The 21967-nt window shown below is 40.9% G+C and overlaps 1 protein-coding gene across 8 annotated transcripts in view; it reads left to right on the plus strand.

Moving 5' to 3' along the window:
• Window positions 1-298: 298 nt before the first annotated feature.
• WASF3 (WASP family member 3) overlaps window positions 299-21967 on the plus strand; it is a 74673-nt gene continuing 53004 nt past the window's right edge. For 2 of the 8 annotated variants that reach the window (XM_037378091.1, XM_037378086.1), the window contains exons 1-3: window positions 301-376; window positions 1136-1264; window positions 21680-21826. The gene's annotated coding sequence lies outside the window, so the exon portion shown is untranslated. Of the gene's footprint in view, window positions 377-1135; window positions 1265-21679; window positions 21827-21967 lie in introns of all 8 variants that reach the window. The other 6 variants (XM_037378090.1, XM_037378085.1, XM_037378087.1 and 3 more) reach the window with 5 other exon arrangements.

A 21967-nucleotide genomic window follows, 5' to 3' on the forward strand; every position in this document is an offset into this window, starting at 1 on the left:
GGCGGCCGCAGCGAGCGGCGGGAGCGAGCCCCGGGCTGGCGGCCGGAGGGGACGGGCGAGCCGGTCAGCGGGAGGAAACGCCCCGGCTCCGGCCTCTTGCGAACCCCAGGTAGGGGCCTCTGATTGACAGTTCTCCCCGCCCTCTTAGCGTTTTCATTGGATGCTTTTCACGCCGATCAGCAATGTGTGCGGAGAAGCTCTGGCCTTCATTGGCGGACCTTGCCCCGCCCCTCCTCGCCCAAAGGAGCGGCGAGGGGGCGGGGCCCGAGGCTGGAGGGGCGGAGCGGCGGTGATGGGCGCGGAGGCTTAGCCCGCGAAGGCGGTCGGCGGCGGCTGGAGCGGCGTCGGCGCGGGCTGGGACGGAGTGCGGCGCCAGGTGGGTGCGGGGCCGGGGCCGTACTCCCGTCTCCCTCAGCCGCGGCGGAGGGCGGGCCGGCCGGCGGTGCGCAGGGGGTCCGTTCCTCCCCTGGGAGCTCGGCGGCCGCCGCCGGGAGGGGCGCTGAGGGGGAGCGGCCGCTTTTTAACGGTCTCTGGCCGCCCGCGGGGATAATCCCGCCGCTGCCCTGTGCGAGCCCCCTCAGCGCGGCGGCGCCTTTCTCTTCACAGCCGCGGTGGGAGCAGCCGCGAGTCGCTCCGGGGCTTCGCGCTCTCCTCCCGCCCGGGCCGAGCTGCCCGTCCTGGGGCCCTCTTGCCTCAGCCGGGGCGGGGGGGTTGGAGCTTTGTTTCCAGCTCTCCTGCCGGCCTCGGCCCCTTGCCAGCCCCCGGGGCCGCGAGGCGCGTTCCCTTTTCCCCCCTTCGCTCTCAGCTGGGGGCTGCGGAGCCCCAGGGCGTGGGGTCGGGGAACGGGCTCCCGAGCTTGCGGGTCTCAGGGCTGGCGCGGGGGCTCAGCCCGGGCTGCGGGGAACGGCCCTGAGGCCCGTGAGTACGGGGCCGCTCCTCACCCGTGGCACCCCCCGTGAGTGGCCCCCGACCCGGCACCGTAGCGTGGCGCTGGCAAGTCTCTTCTGATGTCCGGCGGTTTTCAAGTACGTAAAATAACCGCTTTTGGCTTTGAAGGGCGCTGGGAGTCCTTGACGGCTCGGGAACTTTTAATTCCCCCTTGTTTTTATTTTTCCCTGCTCACGGTTTTTTTCAGGTTAATTGTTTTTTCCACTTATTTCTTAAGTGACTATAGCTGAGAAGAAGCTGGGAGTCGGAGTGAGTGCAGCCGTGTGAACACAGGGATATATTGCAACTGCCGAATGTCTAATGCTAGCTGAAAACAGTTAAGAAATGCCTTTTTTATTATTTTTCTTCTGGTTTCTGATACAGTTCAGTAATCGCTGCAGATAACTAACAGGAGAAGGACTGATAGTTTTAGGCTGAGCAACAGTCTGTGAAGTGGGGCCAGTCCTTGAGTGATGGGTTATTAGATGCAGTTGTGAGATTCCTTGATAGAAAATACTTCAAAGCACAAATGGTTTAGTTTGTGTGCTGTTTGTGCAGGAACAGGAAAAAGCTGTCTAGCTGTGGTTCTTTGTGCCCCTTCTGTAAACTACAGGGAATGAGGGGAAAGTATTCCTATTAGAAAAAGATGGGGGCAAATTATGAAGGCCGCCAGGAACTTAGAGGCTTTAAATCTGGGGATGAGAAGGAGGTGGTTTTGCCTTGCCTGTTGTGCAAGACTGGCCTTTTTTTCTTCTTTTTCTTTTTAAAACTTTACTTAGGGAATCAAAAAGTATTACATTTATAGGAGATAGACTGGTGTTTTGACTTTGCCCGATACACGATTAGCTACTATGGAAAATACTGTATGTGCCTGAAGAAGGGAATGGAATAAGGCTACAGTTCTTAGCCTGCAGCATGTTCTCGGATGCTACAGCAAGATGTGAAGTCGTGTGGCCTTTTACATATGGAGGTTGATGTGATATGGAATAATTATGTAGACTAACACCCAAGCTGAAAACCTGTTAATAAAGGTACAAGCTAAAGTGCTCGCAAACTTAACTATTCAAGATTAGACCCTGTATTTGAGCTGTGGAACTGAGCTTTGTTGGGTATTATATTCAGTTACAGCTTACTCTTGCCTTTAAGTTCTCGTCAGAAGAAGATACGCCAAGATGGAAGGACATCTGTCTGCCTACACGAAAATAAAGGCCCTAAGTCGTTCTTACTCAGTAAGAACGTGGCTTTCAGGAAGTCCTGTAAGAAGGAAGTTTTATCTGTAGCTCTTCATTTGAGATCAGGACCAGATCATGTTCCCCTGAGCAGTGTTGAAGCTCCGTTTATTTCCAGCTGAATTTTGGGGATGAGTTGTGCAAAGCAAACTTCTCTTACTGCCTGCTGGAAGATCAGTTTTGTGTTTATGTTGCTAGTGGTAACATGGATGTAGTTATTGGGTGGTGAGCACAGATTTTGTTGTATGTGAAATAATATATAACTTAGCGAGCCTTCTTTCTTTTTTTCTGTGGCAATTTTCTCCAACTAAAAAAGTAGACATTTTTTTAATCGGGTACTGAAACAATAGTCTTGATTATACACAATAGTTACTGAAACTGTAGTCTTTGCTAATCTTCCTATTTGTCCATGGAAGTAATAAAAGATGACTTTCTATGTCAGAAATAGAATTCCTTGTACTTTAAAAAGGGTAAGTTATTGAGGCTTCAAGTTTGATTTATATGGTACAACACATATGACATTTCATAGTTCATAGCAGCTTAAACCTGCTTTGTTTTTCAGTATATGCCTTGTCTGTACAACATGCCTCAAAGGATTATGATTTTAAGACTAGTAATATAAAATTCTTACAGATAATCTGCTCCTTGGTATGACTACTTTGTCAGGTTTATTTACTTTATTCTTCAATGAGAAGGTACATACTGTGTATTTTTCTGAAACAAGAATAACAGTGTCTGCAGTCAGTATTCCTGTATGGAGGAAAGAGGGGGGGGGAAAGGCATTGTGTTACAGGCAATAGGAATGCTATTTTGAAGCTTATGTACAGTGATTAGCAGGGCAGGATTTCTGAAAACCAAACTACAGCAGGTATTTTATTGAAGAATTCCAGAAGAGCTGATGGTATCTTGAGTATTTAGCTCACTGTATCAGTGTCACTCGGACAGTGAATTAGCTTTCATGCCTCTGCAAGTCCTCCCTTTTTGATTAAAATTCCTGCATGGACAGTTGTATCTTGGTGTATGCTTCGTTCTTTCAAGTCCTCCCTGTCTTCCAGAGCTCTCTTGACTGCTTTTAGTGGGGAATGAGCAAGACATGTTGTTGTGGTTAATTGCAGTCTGCTCTTCCAGGCGTGTCTTTAGTTGGGGTGGGCTTTATACGGTCTTGTCACTGAGCTTGAATCTGATACAGGTTGTATAATACAGCACTCTTTGGCCTCTTCAATTCAAAGGTGGTGTATTGGTATCTGCCCAATTCCTGGGTGGCTCCAGTTAAAATTTTTGGACTTCCTGCGGTCATTACAGTGACTGTATTTTTTGCTTGTGTAGGGTGTTGAGCTACAGGCTGTATATCAGGTGAATTGGACTAGTAGTGTAAGTTACTAGCCAGGCTGTGTGTGTTTGGTGGGTTATGATGTGTAGTTTGGTTAATTACCTTACTAGCAGGAAGATAATGATTTACAGTACTGATGGGGAGAAGTTGTTTTTATCAGGTTTTCTTACCCCTCTAATCTTAAAGTCATTCAGTATATGAAGATGGTTAATAGGATTGGATTGTAAATACATGCCTTCCAGTGTTACATACAATGGTACGCTGCCTTCACAAGATTCCTTGTACCAGCAGTACTATGGGTCACAGGTTGTAATTGTTTATTCTCTTATAGGAACTGATAGAGAGGTAGAGGGTGAGTATTAACTTCTCCATACGGAAGTCTAATGTACAGGATACCTGCAATGCAAGAAAATCAGTGACTCGACTAAGAACGGAGGCATCTTGAGCCTTAGCTATGTAGCAGAACTGTGCTAGCGCTTATTCTCTCCTGAGAACTTGGTCTACCTTTAGAGGTAATAATCGAAATAACATGAAGTTACACCAGATTTATTTATTCAACTTTAAAGTGAGTTCTTTCCTCTACACTTATGTTATCTAGATATAATTGTTCCAAAGCCAGCCTGCTGAAAAGCTGCTGAAAAAAGGGGTGTTTTTTTTTAAACTGGAAAAGCACTGTTGTTTTTCACCCCTCTTTTGGAAACTTGGATAACTGAAATATTTTTAGTTGAAGATAGATGTCACTTCTTTTTCCTCTGCCAAAAGCAGAAACAAAACATTTGGGAAGAAATTAAGAAATTTTTCTGTAGAAGCAGCTGGAATCAAAATGGAAGGCTTCATGCTCATTCGGCTGTAAACTAGGAGCTTATCTTGCTTGATTTCTTTATTTTTGGGAGGTGAGATAGCTGTTAAATTTTTGTTGAAGGCTTGTTTAGTATGGTAAGTGTTTATTGGATTTGCTTGCTTGTTTTTTTTAAAAAAACAAATTTGTGTTAAGGATTTAGAGTTGTTCTGAATTTCAACACATTGTAAATTAGTCTTTCATGTACTTATTCAGCCATTGAACTAATGGTGTTTTGGATCTAGAATAGATTCCTGTATGTGTTTGGGATTTTCTTCTTTTGTGGACCTCTCCATTTAGCAGAATTTTAGTTACTCTCTTTCTAGATACTTGGAGCTCCTTCCTACCTGTTGGTTGTAAATATCACCTCTTTATTCTTACAATGATTTGGTAGCCACATAAAGTTATTGGGACAATGTGTGTTTCTATTAAGCATAGAACATCTTACATGAAATTTATTTAATACTTTGAATATTCATTTTACTTGTGCTTCAACTCTGAATAATCTTCTGTATTCTAAAAAATATATTTTAAAAGCAGAAAAAAATTGACTGTTATTCAAGTTTAACTTGATTGATGTTTGTTAAAACATGTCAATCTAGAACAAAAACAATAGAGCAAAATGTTTTCCCATCATTTGTATGCTATCAAAGAGATTATACTTAACATGTAGGTTCATTCATAACTAGAAGGCTCCTTGCAAGAGTATTTTAGTAAGAAGTAGTGGAAAGAACTGATACAGACTATGGAGTGCTGGGTTAAATAGTTGGCTAAGCAGTGGTGAATGTAACAAAAATAAATGTCTAGAACATGGTTGGCATGTAGATATTTTTCCTTTAGTTTTTGAATTAATCTTGCATTCTGTAGATACTTAGGTTTTATAGTAGTTTTCAGAATGATGCAACCTTTCAAATGCTGGTGACATAAAGTATGTATAGGTATCAATGGTAATTTGAATCCAATCAGAGTTTGTGTTTTACAGTCGTCATAATCAATATAAATAGAAGTAGCCTATGCTAAGGCAGTTGTAACTTCCATTAATCTGTCAAACCCAGAGTTTTAGGTTGACTTAAATGTATTTTTCTTTCGGACAAGAAAAAACGAGATCTTCAAACCTTGTGCACAGAATTACGACCTGGCTTGTTTTCTCTCTGGTTCCATAAATGAAAACTCTTATTTCACTGTTTCTTTGGCCCAAGCTATTATTGTACATCCCTATCGTGAAAGTCTGCCCAATACAGAAACTATAGAGTAATTTTTTGTAGAAAAACTATCAAGCATTGTTCACTTACATGGCAGTATACACAGATAAACTTACATCAATGAAAAATACTTAACACCATTAAGGTCAAATGAGACAGACTTTTTGAAACTTCTGCAGTGGTTATGTTTCCTCCTATGCTGGTGTAAATGAATAGTTAAGGTTTGTTTGGCTGTTGTAATTATGCGTTATTGTGTTTTGGAGCAGTTTTTTTAGTATCTGAATATGCACTTGCTTTAGAGTTCTATATATATTACAGTGATTTCAAGTCCTCTGTCAGCCTTGTGTTGATTGGTTATGGAACTTCAAAATTGGTAAGGGAAGTTTAAGCTATAAATAGTGAAAATGCTGTTTAATGCATGATCTGAATGAAATTCATAGATTAAAAAAAATCAATTTGTAGCAAGTGCTGCTAGCAATTACAGTTTTTTCAGATATTTGAAATTTTACATAAGCTTGATATTTGGTAGTTTTTTAGGTGAAGAATGCTGAAATACTTTGTTGTCATGCAGCCTTTTCTAACTTTGCAATTTAATTGAAATTGGCTCCTTCAGTCTTTCTAAGGTAATGTCATGTTTTCAGGTGCCTGGCTTGTCTGTGAACACATGTAACTATTTTATTTATATTTAAGCTGTTTGTTGAACAGTTGACTATTAAAACAAGGTGCTGTTTGGGCTAGGGCTGTACTAGTAAGATGTAGAGGCCACTGCATCTTGTTGAAGAGCTGTATTTGGATGACCATGCTCAGGGGCTGCTGTGTGTTTTTTCCTGTTGGGTTACCTGAGTGGGAGCCCTGAATTTTTAGGGGACTATCTCTTAATACTAAACATGGACTGTCTTACTGTTAGTATGTTAAAGATTCCTCATTCAGAAAACGCTTGTATTTCCTTGTTATTGTTGAATTTGGATGATACTGCTTTTCTTGGAATGCTGTAAGTTGCTTGTGTTCCTGGTTTTCTTGGTTCTTCTCTAGTGTCTTGTCCTCCATGTTGCTGGTTAGTTGGATCTCGGCATACAGTAATATTCAGGATTAGTGTGCTTTCTTCATGATTTACAAAGCCTTTTTAATGTGTTGGTAGGTTATGAAGGCAGAGGTGGTTGTTGGTATGTTTTATTCCATCAGTTTGGGCTCCACAGTATAAGAAGGATACTACTAGAGTGTGTCCAAAGGAGGGCAATGGAGATGGTGAAAGGATTAGAGGGCATGACTTATGAGGAGAGGCTGAGGATACTAGGTTTGTTCCACTTGGAGGAGAGGTTACTGAGGCATGACTGCGTTGCTGTCTACAACTCTCTCATGATGGGGAGCAGAAAGGGAGGTGCTGATCTTGATTTCTCATGCCCCACCACCAGACACCAGAGACACAACTTAAAGCTGCATCAGAAGATGTTTGGATTGGGTATCTGGACAAAGCTCTTCACTCGGTGGGTAGTCAAGCACTGGAACAAGCTCCGTGGGGAGGTGGTTGTGACCACAAGCCAGTCAGGATTCAAGAAGTGCTTGAGCAATGCTCTCTGGTATCTGGTTTAACTGTTAGGTTGCCATGTGTAGAGTCAGGAGTTGGACTTGATGATCCTCCTGGGTCCCTTCCAACTCAGGATAATCTATGATAAACATGAAAGGTGTAATGTAATGGTATTTCAGAGGCCTTAGAGGACTTGAGTTTCACCAGCTGTTTAGAAGATGGTATGTGCAAAAATACTTTCTTGTATTGTTGATATATTCAAAAAAACTAAAGTGACAAAGCACCTCATCAGTGAAGACTGAAAAACATATATAATCTCAAAAAATGTTTTATTCAAGTCCAGTTGCCAGGGCAAAGGGAGCATAATGTTAAGGCTGTGTGTGAAGGACAGTGGGTGTAAGTTGGGAATTACTGGAGCTCCATTGTACTTATAGGTGGAGAATGTTATAAAAAATGTGACAGTCAGGACTTTCTTCCATGGACTGGTTAACCAGTTATCCACTTGTCACTTGCTGCAGAGTGAGATAGTGTTGACAGGGCTATTAATAGGGGCTGGGGTTCAATCTGAGTCTGGAGGTGAGATTTATTCCAGTGCTGATGACTGTAATGGCCAGCTGAGTTGGAGTATTCTCTTTTGAATATTTGGAGGTTTATAGTTAATATGATGTATGCAGCTGTTGCCCACTCCTCCCTCTGCAGTAGCTTTTTTCTTGTGGCTATACTGGAAAAGGTTAGTATTCTATGATGCTGAGGAAAACCATTCATTTGCTGTGGACTTGCTTTTGTCCTAACAGGCAGCTGTGGGGACTGGTGTGCTGCAAGACAATGCCTGGGAAGCTTGTTTTATTTTGAAACTTTACACAGCCTTTGGAAACACTTCTTTGAGAAGTTCTTCTGCCTCATTACTTGTGAATGAAAAAAATGAAGTTTGAACTTTTGAATTGGAAGGGGGGCTTTAGTGAAAGTGTGCCTTTTAGTTCTTTCTTCTACAGCAGTTAGAACTTGCTGCTGTTTTCTATAGAATGTTGAAATTTTCTGGAACTCACATCAGCACAGGTTTATTGTGGAGTTATTTCCTTGGAAAGTACTGTTTTTCGTTTTAAAGCTTGGCTGTTGCTTTGAATGCTTGAACAGCTGCAAAGGTGGAGAAAACACATCACTTCAAATGAAGCCTGTGTTTGATGTTATGGTAAATTTAGAGACATTCTCATACGTATATTACTAGGTTTTTTTACACAGCTTGAATATTGCAGTTCCTTCTGACCCCTGCATGCCAACTCAGAAGCTGGAGTGGGTCTAACTCTTCAGTCATGTTTAAAGAGAATGTCTTGGTACAGTTATACAAGTGGCTTGGTTACAGTTTCAGATTACTGCCTAGTAGGAGAAGGGTATATGCCAGGCTATGCTCGACAAGCAGATGTGCAAGTCATGTGCTTTCTATCCCCACCTTTTTTAGAAAGAACTAGGAACTAGCATTTGAGCAGCTTCATTTTTTTCTTTTTTTTTTTCTGCATGCAGGGCATCCTGTCTCCTTCAGCTCAGCCAACTTGCTTCTCTTGAATCTCTCCATTCTTCAAATCCTGCAGGTCTTGTGCATCTTCACTGTAGCAATCACTTCATATTTATAGCAAGTAAAAAGTTGTAGAGCTTGTGCGTGGCAAGTGTGAAATACCTGAATGTTGAAGTGGTGAGGTAGAAATGCCTGTAAGAGGAATGTCTGAGAATGCACTGAAGTATAGTCTTCCAGCCCTCAAGTGAAATGTAGTTATAACATTTGCCTCTGTCATCAAACACTGCTCATACTCTTGTAGACTATCTTGAAGTTTCAAGCATCCTTTGATTCAGGGTGGGTAATTCTCTACAAAGATGTAGATAAGATTAGGAGCAACACCAATTTACTAGCTTGAGCTATAATGCTGTAAAAGACAAACCTTCATGTCTAGTTGTTGAACTTCTGTGCAGGATTTACATAGCTAATAAGAATGTCCATGTCAGTGGACTAATAAGCAGTTGATTTTTTTAACCTTAAGGATTTTTATTAGCCTGAAATAGCTGCATCTGAAATACTACTCTAAGATCATTGGGATTCTGACGTTATTTGTTTAAAATTTCTTCTCCAGTAGAATAGCAAGTATGTGCTTTGTGATAATGTTGTTCTGGTTGCTGTGCTAACAGTTCTGAGGGCCTCTAAGCTTGCATGGATCTGCCGCCTGCTGTCCTGTAGGAGATGATACTCTTGGTCACTTAGCTGGCTGAAGTGTTGTCTGACTAGCTGGCTTGATGTTGGAGCAGGTTTAGCAGCCTTCAGGAATTTCTGGATCTTGGAGAGCGGCAAGGTTCTGCTCGATGGGATTTATAACTATTTGCAAAAAAAACCACCTGGAAGTGGCAAGTAAACTCCATGACTGGGGAAAATTCTGGAACTTCTGTTGTCTTAAATGCTTGAAGTCGACTAAATATTTTACATTATGTAGTAAAATGATCCAGTTGCTATTTCGGTGAGTAATTATGTGATGTATAAGTAATGAAGGACAAAGTCAAATACTGTGGCAGATCAAATCCGTATCTTGTGTCTTTCTGAAGTGTACAGAAATAATAGTCCAATTTGCATGTTTTTATTACCTGTTCTCTTTTGCAATTTGAAACTATGGAGGCAACAGTGAAATACCACCTGTCCAGTAAAGGTGGTTATTTTTGCTGCCTGTGCAAATCTATCTCTTTCTCTCCCTTGTCCTGTGTATTAAGGTGAAGCTGTTGGTGTTCTTCATATGCTACTTCCTTGTTTGAATTTTCTGTTTTGCTTCCTCCTGCTGCAAACTTGCTTCTGTGCGTTTCTTCTGAAGTCTTTTACTTCCCTTTCAAACTGTCTTGTATATCCTAGTATTTCCTGTAAGAAGGGCATTGTGATGAACTTCTGCTTCATGTCATTTCTGGTGAAACCCACAGATGCCTTTTTTTAGAAAGCGAAATGCTTGGAGATGTAAAAAACCCAAACCACAACAAAAACTCTCCCCACTGCCGCAATCATCCCCAAAGAAACTTAAAATGGGGAGAAGTAGATGCAAGGCATGAAATGTAAACCCTTGCCAAATGTAAATCCTTCTTTCCTCAACTGAGTGAACTGTCTGCTATCAGATTTCTTTAAGCCACAGAATGTTGTTTTTGGCAGGAACATCAGAGAGAGTATTCTTTCTTTTAAACAGTTGTTGTTTGGAAAACAAGCATATGTCTGGCATGATCATGGATTTCTAAAAGAGGAAAAAGTGATTTTATTTTCAAAACATGTAATAAAACTTGATTTCCAGAAACAAATGTTAAATGCTTCTGGAAGCTCAAGTTTAATGATGTGTCCTTACAGTTGGTTGTCAAGGTTGAAACAACAAGCACAGTTAGCCTTTAAGCTGCTAAATGCTAATCATAGCCTGGCAGGAGCTTTCCTCAGCCAAGTTACTGGGCTCTGGAGAAGCACACAGGCAGCCTGTAATAATATTTTGAAGTTTTTTCAAAGCTAAAGTTGAAAGTTGAGCTTCAGATATAAATAAGTCTTCATTTTACGTTTGTGGTAACTGTGATGTTAACTAACACCCATGGCTATAAATCTGTAGTTTGAATATCCCCACTTTGGTTCATCTTGGTAGAATTGTGGCTGTTAAAGCCTTTGAATATGAAGCATTAGAAAATACATTGAAGTAAGTTTTGTGAACCTAAGGGGTGACAGTCTAAACGGTGAACAGCTTTGGGTTGTTTGTCAAAGATAACTTTATACCTCATTACAGAACAATAAATACAGCACAGAACAGTCCCAGTTAACCAAGGAAGTTTGTCTGGGTTCATTGAACTACAGGAATAGACTAAGAATGGAGAAAAATCATGTGCTTTACAGTGAGTGGGAAACATTAGTGAGATATAACTGTGAGGGTAGGAAGTATGAGTGTTGGATCTAGAGGGATGAAACCAGTGAATTTAATTAAGGGTTATTGAAAGTTATTAATTAGCTTTAAGATGCTCAGAACTGGTGTTTTATAACTAAAATATGTGAGGAAGCCTTGAAACAAAAGCTTGTCTGAAATACAGAGCTTGAAGGACAAGTGTTCTTTTGTCAGAAGTATATTTTGAGTCTTCTAAATCCACTTCGAACAAAATACTAAAATAAATGTAACTGTAGAAATAATTAAATTCCACTGTGGATTAGCTAATTTGCAGGGTATTAGTAGTGAACTATGAAATATACCTTCCATGCTTTCTTGCTCATTTCTGCAGGTGTATAATGAAGTGTTGATCCACTTCTCTGGTTCAAAGCATGCAGGACTTCATGATTTATATCAAGTTCTTATTGGGTGTTAAAAGAACAAACCTGGCTTAAAGTGGCAAGCTTGAGTATCACTTATTTCCGTAGGCTTGAAACAATTTGGTGATTCTGAATAGAAAAGAATGTGGCTTATGGAACAGCTGGCCCGTAAGATGCAGTAGCTGCATTTACCCAGTTCTCCCCTTCCCCCTCAAACAGTGTTAGTTGTGAGCTGTTTCATGCAAGATTGGGCCTTACAGCAGTTTTATCTAGGAACAGATACTGATACTCGACAGGCTTGGGAGAAAGTGAGGTTCTCTTCCTTATTAATGATTAGTCTGCCAGATAGATTCTTGGTAGCCAAGAAGAGGCTTTGTAAGTCACTTAACTGATCTAGTACTACTTTTGACCCACTTCTTACTTATTTTTAATACCTCTTGCCCCTAATGCACAGATACATTGCTTTAGAGCTAGTTGTGCTTGGGGATGAACGTTACTGTTGATAGCATAATATCACTTCCAGTTGTTAAGTCAGTGTTCCCCTGTTATGCAGAAAGAATTGGCAAAGAATGTAAGCTGCAAAGGTGCGTGAAATCTGAAAGCATGCATCTTGTGTGTTCTCATGTGCTTTTGTTTGAATTCTAGCTAATCCCTTTTATTTTGCTTACTTCTTCAGAAGTACATGTGGTATGAGATGTTAAACTTTTTTCTCATAAGTCTGTTTGCTACTGTTTCTCTACTACATTCTTTTTTTTTCTTATCAGCTGTATTGTAACTATACAAGAACTTGGAAAATTTAGTCTTAGTTAATTATCTTGGTTTACTGGGCTTGGCTTAAAAAAAGTGCCATAATCCCTCTAGAGGGAGAGGAGAGCTGTGCTGGGGTAGAGAGGCCTTGAATTTGTAGGAATAGGTATTGTGGGGGTTCCTGTTGCTGGTGCAGTATGACTCTGTATAATAGTCTGTTTGGGTTTAAATTTCCCAAGAACAAGTCCTAACTCTCCTTAGGGCAAGTTAATTTTTCAAAGAACAAAATGCTGGCAGGGGAAAAAGGAGAGGTCTGCTGATACCTGGGATCCCATTGACCCATCCTCCAAAGTTTTATACAGTGTTGTGGTACGTTTTGTTGTTATTCAAATGATTATATTACTAGTTGTTAATGACTTGAATAAAAGAGTGACTAACCTGAAGTGATGAGAGTCTGATGGAGAAAGGATTTTGAGATTAAAATTCCACTTAATTGTGCGATCCAAATTAATTTCTTTTTTGCACAAAACCAGTGTTCTATTTGCCTGGAAAGCAGCAAAACATTATCAGTGGAGGATTGGTGCTAGTGCATGGTTGGACTTCTTATTCTACATTTGTTTGTTTTGCTTTGTGTACAGGGGAGGACATCGCTATTTTTGTAGCAGTAAGATTGTATCTAGAAAGCTGTCTTGATCCAAGTTGTAAAATCTTAAACCTCAGTCTTTCAGTGGGCTTTATGAAGGCAAAGGTTTTTTCTTGTGTGGCTATTAGTTGTTACTGTGGTGTGTGGTTTTTTTTTTTTTCCCTTGGGAAAATACCCACTCTCTGTGACTACCTACTTGGTCCTGATGGTGGATTATTTGTTTCAAGTCCTAGTAATACTTACATTGTCAACTTTAAAGTTGCAAGATCCTCTTTAAAGCAGTAGATTTGGTGCAGAACATGTAGTTATTTACATGTTAACCTGATAATAGGCTACTCCTAAATAAAAGCCTTTCTCAAGGGCAGGGCATCTCTTGTACTATTGTCATACTTGAAAATGAGATAGGTGAAAGGTTTTGTTTCTTTGGTTTTCTTCTATGTGTTTAGCCAGCAGCATGGCTAAATCTCACTTTCTGGAAGTCTTGACTTCAAAAAGAAAAAAAAAAATAAATAAATAAAGACAGACATCGAGGATATAGTTGACTAGCAAAACTTAGGCATATTTAAATGCAAATTTTATATTTTCCACTGGTGTGAATGCCCCAAACATGCAAGGGCAGTCAAGTTAAAACTTGCTGAGTATCTGCAATTCCAACATCTGAGCTTGGCTCTTCCATATGAGTTAGGAGAGAGAAATCATTAATGAAGCCTAGTTTGATGTCTTTTGATTTTTCAAAGGTAGACCTGCATGGCAGCAGTAAAATTAGTGAGACAAGAAGCATGTTGCCAGTAGTTTATGGAAATGCCACTTTATGCTGCTTGTTAATTCTGCAGCCATAATAGAATCTTAAGTGTTGGCAGTAATAGTACCTTAAAGTGTGATCCCATAGTAATCTGCAACAAGAGTTGCTACAGTGAGAAAGCCAGTATGCATCTGTAGTGAGGTAAAAGAAAAATTATATTATGTGGGATCAGGAGTGGTTTCTCATAAGAGGCTTTAAAAAAACAACAACCCCCCAAACCCAACAAAAACTGCAAACCTCAAAACAAACAAGATTCCATGCCGCATTGGTTGATCTGTTTTAGTTCACTGTACTCAATGTAGAATTTGCCAGGAATTCTGTAACCTGTAATAACATGAGTGGTCAGCTCAGATGATTGTGGTGCTTATACCACCTCACCACACTGTGGTCATAGAGGTAACCTCTGAAGAGCTGCATGGGCATTACAAACCAAGGTCGCTTGTGGTAGAAGAGTAAAGATGATGTGTCAAGTTCTCAATCTGTTGCGGATTTACATGCTAGCTTGTACACATCTGCAATGCCTGTGCTTGTGTTCTTTGAGCAGAAGTGTATCACATTGAATATCAGTAGTTCTCAAACTTTCAATTCAGCCTCCCTTTTCTCCCTTTTTGGTAGTAGTTTGTTCCTCTACGGCCCTTTTGCCGCACCAAGCAGTTGATAAATGAAGGAAAGAGGAAGCAATGTATTGCAGCTGTGCAGCTCTTACCCCATCCTCCTGGAAGTGGAGCTGGAGCCCGAGAAAGCATTGTGTGGTGTCTGCTTTCCTGTATAGAGGAGGGAAGATGTGGATTTGAAGCTGTACCAGATTCTCTGCTGTCCTTTCTCTCCTCATTCCAGAGCAGAGTGGTCAGTAGTAACTGAAATACCTGGTTGCTTCTGTTCCTGACAGTAAGCCACACATTGCTTTGGAGCTGTCAACTGCAGTCTGGGCAGGCATGGTATTGCTTTGGGACATGGCATGCTTCCTCTCCTGTGATATGTTCAGTGCCTCCAGTCCTGTTTACATGGTGTTAGAATAGTTTTTGCTCTTCAAATAAAAAAACCACAACCTACTGTGGATTTCTGGGCAGCCCATGCCTTTCAGCAATGGTTGCCACTGTTTCAAAACGTTTAAAGGTGTTTTTTTTCCAAATTCAAGCTACTTTGCATCTTATGCAATGTAAATCTGTAGTTCTGGAAAATATATTATTTGTAGTCTTCAAAATCTTTAATAGAGGAAGGCAAAGGGAGCACAACTTTAAAATGTAGTTGAAACAGATATTTTTATGGTTGTTGGAAGACTGAGGAAAGGACACAGGCAAGGAACTGAGAAAGAATAGGATGGCATAGTTGCAGTTGCATTATTATGAACTGTTAAAGGATATCTGGGGGGTATATATATGCCTACAGTGTTGTATGTATTAAGAAAATTAGGTTTTCTTAGACTTGGTTGTCAGTTCAAGATTTTTTTCATTGTTTCAAAATCTCTTCATGGAAATTGCTTTTGTAAAATGCTGCATTTGTGACAGCTGACTACTGCCTCCCCCCCAAGTACTAAACATGGCTGTGAAAGTGATATGAAGTAATCTGAAGAATAGGGTTTATTGCATTTATGAGAATATTTAGTGGAACAGGCAAATCTGTTCTCTTGAGTTGCTATCAACTGCTTGGTGTTGAGTCTGATGGTAATGCAGTATATAACCTGGATGGGTTATGCTATTAGGGAAATGAAGTTCATAGTTTTCCTTACCCGTATTAAATAGTGTGAAGCAGAAGTAGTTTTAAAATTCCCTTTTATAAAAACAAGTCTTAATTAAAAACATAAAAATCTTATGGTAATGGCAGGCATGATGACTTTAAGCCACTTCAACCTTCTTTTCAAAAGAAAAAGTAGACTTTATTTCACATACTTCTGGATTTCTGTGATTTGTTTGATCTTCCTAAACTGCTAAGCTCCTCTACATTGAATGAGATTTGAGGTCACAGATCCATGCAAAAACTGCTTTAGTTTAACTGGCTTATAAGTAAAAATGCTAATAACAAAAAAGACCCAAAAGAAACAAACAAAACCACCTGCCTCAACTGGCCCTTTAAAAACAGGATAGGGGGAGGGAAAACCCCTTGAGAAACTGGGATAAATCTGAACCATGTAGTTAATACTGGTGTATGCTAATTTCTTTATAAAGAACAGCTCTCCAGTGGGGGTATAAAAATGGAATAATTAATACATAAGTTTCACCTGTGTCAAATGCTTGGTCTCCCTCCCTTTTCACTTTCCTTATTTTTTTTTCCATAGTAATGTCCTTAACTGAACTCCATGGGTCAGCTGTAAAGAGTCTCTAGCTGTTTAATTCCATTGAATTTTAATTTTATAAATGGTGACTAATGATTAATCTGTATGATACCTATGTCTGTCTAGAAACAATTTACATGCTTTTTGAGACTTTCAGTCTGGGGGAAAAACACACTTTTTGCAAATACCTTCCAGTCTGTGTTTTTACTGAACTTTCATAAAGGTTTTGTGTCTGTAGATATGAAAGACTATAAACAGTGAGAACTAAACTGCAATAGTATATATATCTATATGCATACTCAAGTATGTACACATGGGAGAACATTTATTAAGAATAGAATATTTTGGTTGGAAGAGACCTACAGTGATCATCTAGTCCAGGGGTCTTCAAACTACGGCCCGTGGGTTAAAAAGTTTGAGGACCCCTGATCTAGTCCAACCAGCTGACCAGAAGTTAAAGCACGTTAAGGGCATTGTCCAAATGACTCCTAAACGCTTGACAGCCTTGGGGCATCAACCACCTCTCTAGGAAGCCTGTTCCAGTGTCTGACCACCCTCTTGGTAAAGAAATACTTCCTGATGTTCAGTGTTGAACCTTCCCTGATGCAGCTTTGAACCATTCCCATGTGTCCTGTCACTGGATCCCAGGGAGAGGAGCTCAGCACCTCCCTCTCCCCTTCCCCTCCTCAGGAGGCTGTACAGAGCAATGAGGCCGCCCCTCAGCCTCCTTTTCTCCAAACTAGACAAGGCCAAAGCCCTTAGCTGTTCCTCACAGGACATTCCTTCCAGCCCTTTCACCAGCTTTGCTGCCCTCCTCCGGACGCATTCAAGGACCTTCACATCCTTCTGAAGTTGTGTGCAGTGCTGGGCCCCACAGTACTTGAGGTGAGGCCACACCAGTGCTGAATCCAGCGGGATAATCGCCTCTTCACCAGCTGGTCATACTGTGTTTGATGCACCCCAGGGTGCTGTGTTCCCCGACTTGGCCAGGGCAGCCAGACTGACTCGTGTTGAGCCTGCTGCCGACCAGCACCCCCAGATCCCTTTCTGCACGGCTGCCCTCCAGCCACTCCTCTCCTAATTTGTACTTGTGCCCAGCATTATCCCGTCCTAGGTACAGAATCTGGCATTTGAACCTGGTACATTTCATCCCGTTAACCACAGCCCCATGCTCCAAACTATCTAGAACCCTCTGCAAGGTCTCTTGTCCCTCAGGAAAGTCAGCCGCACCTCTGTTTGGTGTCATCAGCGAAGTTGCCAAGGATGCATTCAACTCTCGCATCCAGATTGTTGGCAAATACATTGAACAGGACTGGCCCTAGAATTGAACCCTGAGGAACGCTGCTGGCGACCAGTCACGAGCCAGATGTAGCCCCATTCACTACCACCTTTGAGCTCTGCCCTTCAGCTACTTCTTCACCCAGAGCTGTGTAAACCTGCTCGTTCTACAGCTGGACAGCTTGTCCAGAAGGATGCTGTAGAGGACAGTATCAAAAACCTTATAAAATCCAGAAGAACTACATCTGCTGCCATCCCTTCATCTGCTGGGTGGCTGACCTTATCATAGAAGGATATAAAATTAGTTAAACGAGGCTTGCTCTGTGAACCCATGCTGACCGTGCCAGATTCCAGTATTCTTTAAATGTCTTTCAATAGTACCCAGTATAATCCTCACCATAATTTTTCCAGAAACTGAGGTCAGACCAACAGGGCTGCAGCTCCCTGGGTCTTCCCTCACACCCTTTTTGTAAACTGGTATAACACTTTCTAGCTCCCAGTCAGCAGTGACCTCCCCAGACCTTTGGTAGATGGTTGAGAGGGCTCCCGCCACAATATCTGTCCACTAGCTCCTTCAGTACTCTGGGATGAATCCCATCAGGCCCTATGGACTTGTGACCATTCAGCTGATACAGCTGGTCCCTTACAGTTTGTGTCCACAAATGGAAAGTCGCTGTTCCTGCACTTGTTCTCTGACTCTGGACTGGGCAGCCCAAGACCTATCGGTATTATTAAGGACTGAGACAAAAAAAAGCACTGAATGCCTCTGCTTTTTCTTCATCCCTATTAGTCAGATGACCATCTTCAACAACTATCAGTCCAATGTTTTCTTTAGACCTAATCTTGCTATTAATGTACTTCAAAAAAAAAACCAAACAAAAAACCCCAACAAACCCAACACTCAACCAAAACCTTTTTAAGGTATCATAGAAAGTTTACAAAGGAAACAAGCTTCCTATCTCGCATGTGTTTTTGAACTGAGGATGTGGACTCTGAGAACATCTTTACAGGGAACGTGAGATTCTTCCATGACCCCAGTCTATATCCCAAAGCACTATTCTTTTCTACTAGGGTGTAGGATGTGCCTCTCATTCTCCAACATTGAATCTGAATGCTTTTCTCTTTTTTCCATTTCTCTTTCACTTGGAGGCTGTAGGGGAATTAATCATAGTGATGTGAGTGGTTGCTATCGGCTAGATCCAGATGTAAGTATCTTGCCCCTGGATGGGTCGTGCTAGGGAGAGCAGCTGCTTTCTTGATCCAGCCTGTGACCATCTACATAATTCTGATTCCATGGCATTGAATCTGGCTGTTGGCTGTGGCAGTGCTGAGCCATTAAGTATGACCTTGCTGCTGCTTCCTTCCCTGTTGCACTACTTTATAGATGCAGTATTTTTTTCCTTTTTAAATATTATGTCAGTTCTTTTTGATTTGCCTTTTTTCTTAGGCATTCTGAAGCCCACTAAATTTCGTTTATCAATCTCAGAGGTAGTGTCTTGTTTTAGTGCTATATATGTGTACATGTGATACTTTGACGAGCACTTTTCAGTGGAGTTCTGTGTCCTGTGTTAATTCATACTTCCTTTATTCTGCTACTTCACTGTAATTTTATGAAACAGTAGGGTGCAAACTGCTTGACCCCCTACTGCTTATGGAGAAGTTTGAGCTAAATAAAATCTTAAGTTTTGTTCAGGATACGGTGCAGTCCACTATTTGCTTTGACTGTTGACTGTCAGCTTTCTGACAGTTATTTTTGTATTGCTAGTGTCACCATATTCACTTCTTTTTAGTGAAGCATCTAATTTGAAAGCCTGTACCTCTGTCTGGCCCATCATCTAGCCTTGGACTAATCCTTCTAATGGAGCCCACAGGTTTTCTTTCTGTTTGGGGTACTTATATAACGCTTCTGTCTAGATGTTCATGCCTTGTAGCAGTATCTGCTAACCACAAGAAAGGAGGCTGAATGCTCTAGAAAGCAGAATTTGAGTGACTTTTTTATTTTAAGAAGTATGTTCTTAAATCTTAACTGACAAGTTACTGTATATAATCCTCCCTCTGGGTGGGAGGACAAAAACTGAAATTACAGAGGCGCTGTCTGCTGAGGAAGGTCCATTTTTAGTATTGTTACTCAAGTGGATTTTCACTTTGATGTAAATCCAGAAGCATTTCTTTGTGTAGAGCACTAGGGAGACATCTCTGGGCACTGCAAGTTGAGCTAGGAGGGAGCTCTTTCCCTTTCTGTGAAGATGTATACACTATAAACTTCTGCAGAAGAGCATGGGGTTATACTGGGAGAAAGAGCAGGCTGATAGTACAGAAGACTTGTACTGTGAGATAGGATTGTTACATGTGAAGATTTAGGGATGGTAAATGCTGCTAGAAAACCTTTTCCAGTGCTTGAAAACACTTTAATACTTACATGCCAGCTGAAATTTGTTCCTTCTCGGATATTTAGGTCTATTTTGTTGTCAGTGATGGGAAAATCTTTTAATTTTGTATTGAAGATGAGAGAGTGGAAGAGCTCTTGTGGTTGGTACTAGTCATTTGTGGTATAGCCTTGTCTTTATGCTTAGCTTCATTTGCAGTAAAGAATCAGTGCTGACTATTAAGGAAGAGCGTGTTGTCCTGGGCAAGCCTTTTAACCACTGAGGTGCCAAAGAGGTGAAATATGTTGGGGCTGGTCAATGCTACCATGCTTCTTACCAGCCAAGAATGTCTGACAGACCAGTGCTGTTACTAGTTGGCTCATAAGCGTGATGGGCTGTCTTTTGTAGATTGCAAAATCTCCAAGAATCATGTTTAATCTCAGATAAGTTTCATGCAATGCTTAGGATTTTGCCAGCCTCCAATTTAGATAGGTCTCCGCTGTCCAATACTGAAGGACTGCTCTACTCAAGTCAAGCAGTGAATATTTGTACCGTAATCCGCTGGTGAAAATGAGTAAAAGAGATACCAGGTACCTCACAACAGGTTGGTTATTTTTAATTTATCTGCCTGTGTTTTAAAGGAAAACTCCCAAGATCTTCACCCCGTTCGGAAGGAATTGGTGGTAGAGGACACACTGGATGCTGTGACCAAGTCTGACCATCAAAGCAGTTCTCAGAAAGATATAGTAGGAAATTGTCCCTTGAGGGCTTGATGGAGGGCAGGTAGCTTTCCACATTCCAAGGACAGCATGTGTCCTAACTAAGTCTGTGTTTCTGGATGTCTGTGGAAGCTAGACAACAGCAATTGTCTTAAATTGTTCTTGAAAAGCTAAGTTGTCTTAAAGACTACTTGGAAAACATGAGTTCTATTCCTTTATGTTGTTCCTATTGTGTGCCCAAGTTGAAGATTGGGATCTGGATCAAGCCTAATTTAAAGATAAGAAACTCTCTAGTTGTCCTGGTCAGTTTCAGGAAGGCTGCTTAGGATGGGCTGTTGAGAGGTCCCTTGGTTTTAAGTAATTGTATGGCTCTTACAGAAAAGCTGCCATCCCACTGTAGTAGTACTTAAGACCAAGTGGGACCTACCTACCAATTGGTGTGTGGTTCTGCTCTTTGAAGACTCCAGAAACTGTCAGGGTTTTCCACATGTCTGCTGTAAAGTTACAGTACTTTCCAAAATTTTAGTTTTGTGCTTTCAAGATTGAATACACACAGGAAGTGGAGTTTTAAAGCACTTCCTTTTTGTGTGTTTATGTACTGATAAAATGGTTAACTTTGTAATTCAAACTACACTAGTAAGCTTTGGATCTCCATATATGAAACCATGTTTTATAACCCCTCCCCCAGAAAGCAGATTTTAAAATAAAATCCTTTTTTCACTATTTTAATGATGACCTACCATTTGGATGCTTTTAATCCTCAATCTCTGTAAAAGTTATGCAGCTTGATCTTCAAATTGCTTCTGTACAATCCCTTCATTTCTAGGAGTCCTGTTTAGAAAGTTTTACAACATTGATTTTAAACATAATTCAGCTGAATACACATTTCTGACTAGAAGTCAGCATTATACATCCTGCTTCTCTAAAATCTTACCCTCTTGAAACTGTTCAGTACTTTCTGTGAATTAGTGAATGAGTCAAATGGGGGCACTTGGCAGAGGAGTCAGTGATGTTCTTGGTAATGAGTAAGAATCCCTTTATAATGTTTTTTGTTGGGATTTCTTTCCTCTTGAAGATTTTATGGGAAAGAAAGAATCCATTCAAAAGGGAGCAAGTATATTGTTACGCCAGTATATAGATATTGCTGGACTGTAAATGGCGTACTGAAACATTTTCTTTTCTATATCTCATGTTGTGTGCATCTGCAATATTTTTTTTTGTTATAACTACATATCTTAAATGTAGAACACGCAGTGAGGGAGTCCAGCATTTCTTCTCTGGCTTATCGTGAGTCTTTTCTCAATATTTTATTTAACAAACAATCAGAAAATTCTGATTTAAAGATACAAAACTACTTGACATTGATTGTGTCTTGGTGTCTTTAGCCAAGGTTTTTTACTAACCCCTGGAATATGTGTCAGGATAGTTGATCTCATTTCACTGTGAAAGCTGTGTGAGTCTCATCCTCACTCTTCATGTGGTAATTCTTGGCTTCCTTCCCATCCCTCTATAGGTGTCACATACTGCTGACCTGAGTGGAGAGTTCCTCCATCACAGGATGGATTTGGTGATCCTGTTCATGTAGTGCTTGCACTACAGTTGTTGATGTAACTGATGGAAGCAGTGAACTGCAGTGCGTGGGCAGCAATGAGTAGCTAAGGTGGGAAACTGAGAACATCGTAAGGTGCCCTTGCTGCTGAGGCTAATGTAATGTGTAAATACATCTTCAGCCACCCTGATAGTACCTAAAAGGCTTGAGTTCAATGTGAAGTTCTGGTCACCTTGTGCTAGGCTAGTGTTC

Source organism: Falco rusticolus, chromosome 2, assembly GCF_015220075.1.
Source record: "Falco rusticolus isolate bFalRus1 chromosome 2, bFalRus1.pri, whole genome shotgun sequence".
Lineage (NCBI taxonomy): Eukaryota > Metazoa > Chordata > Aves > Falconiformes > Falconidae > Falco > Falco rusticolus.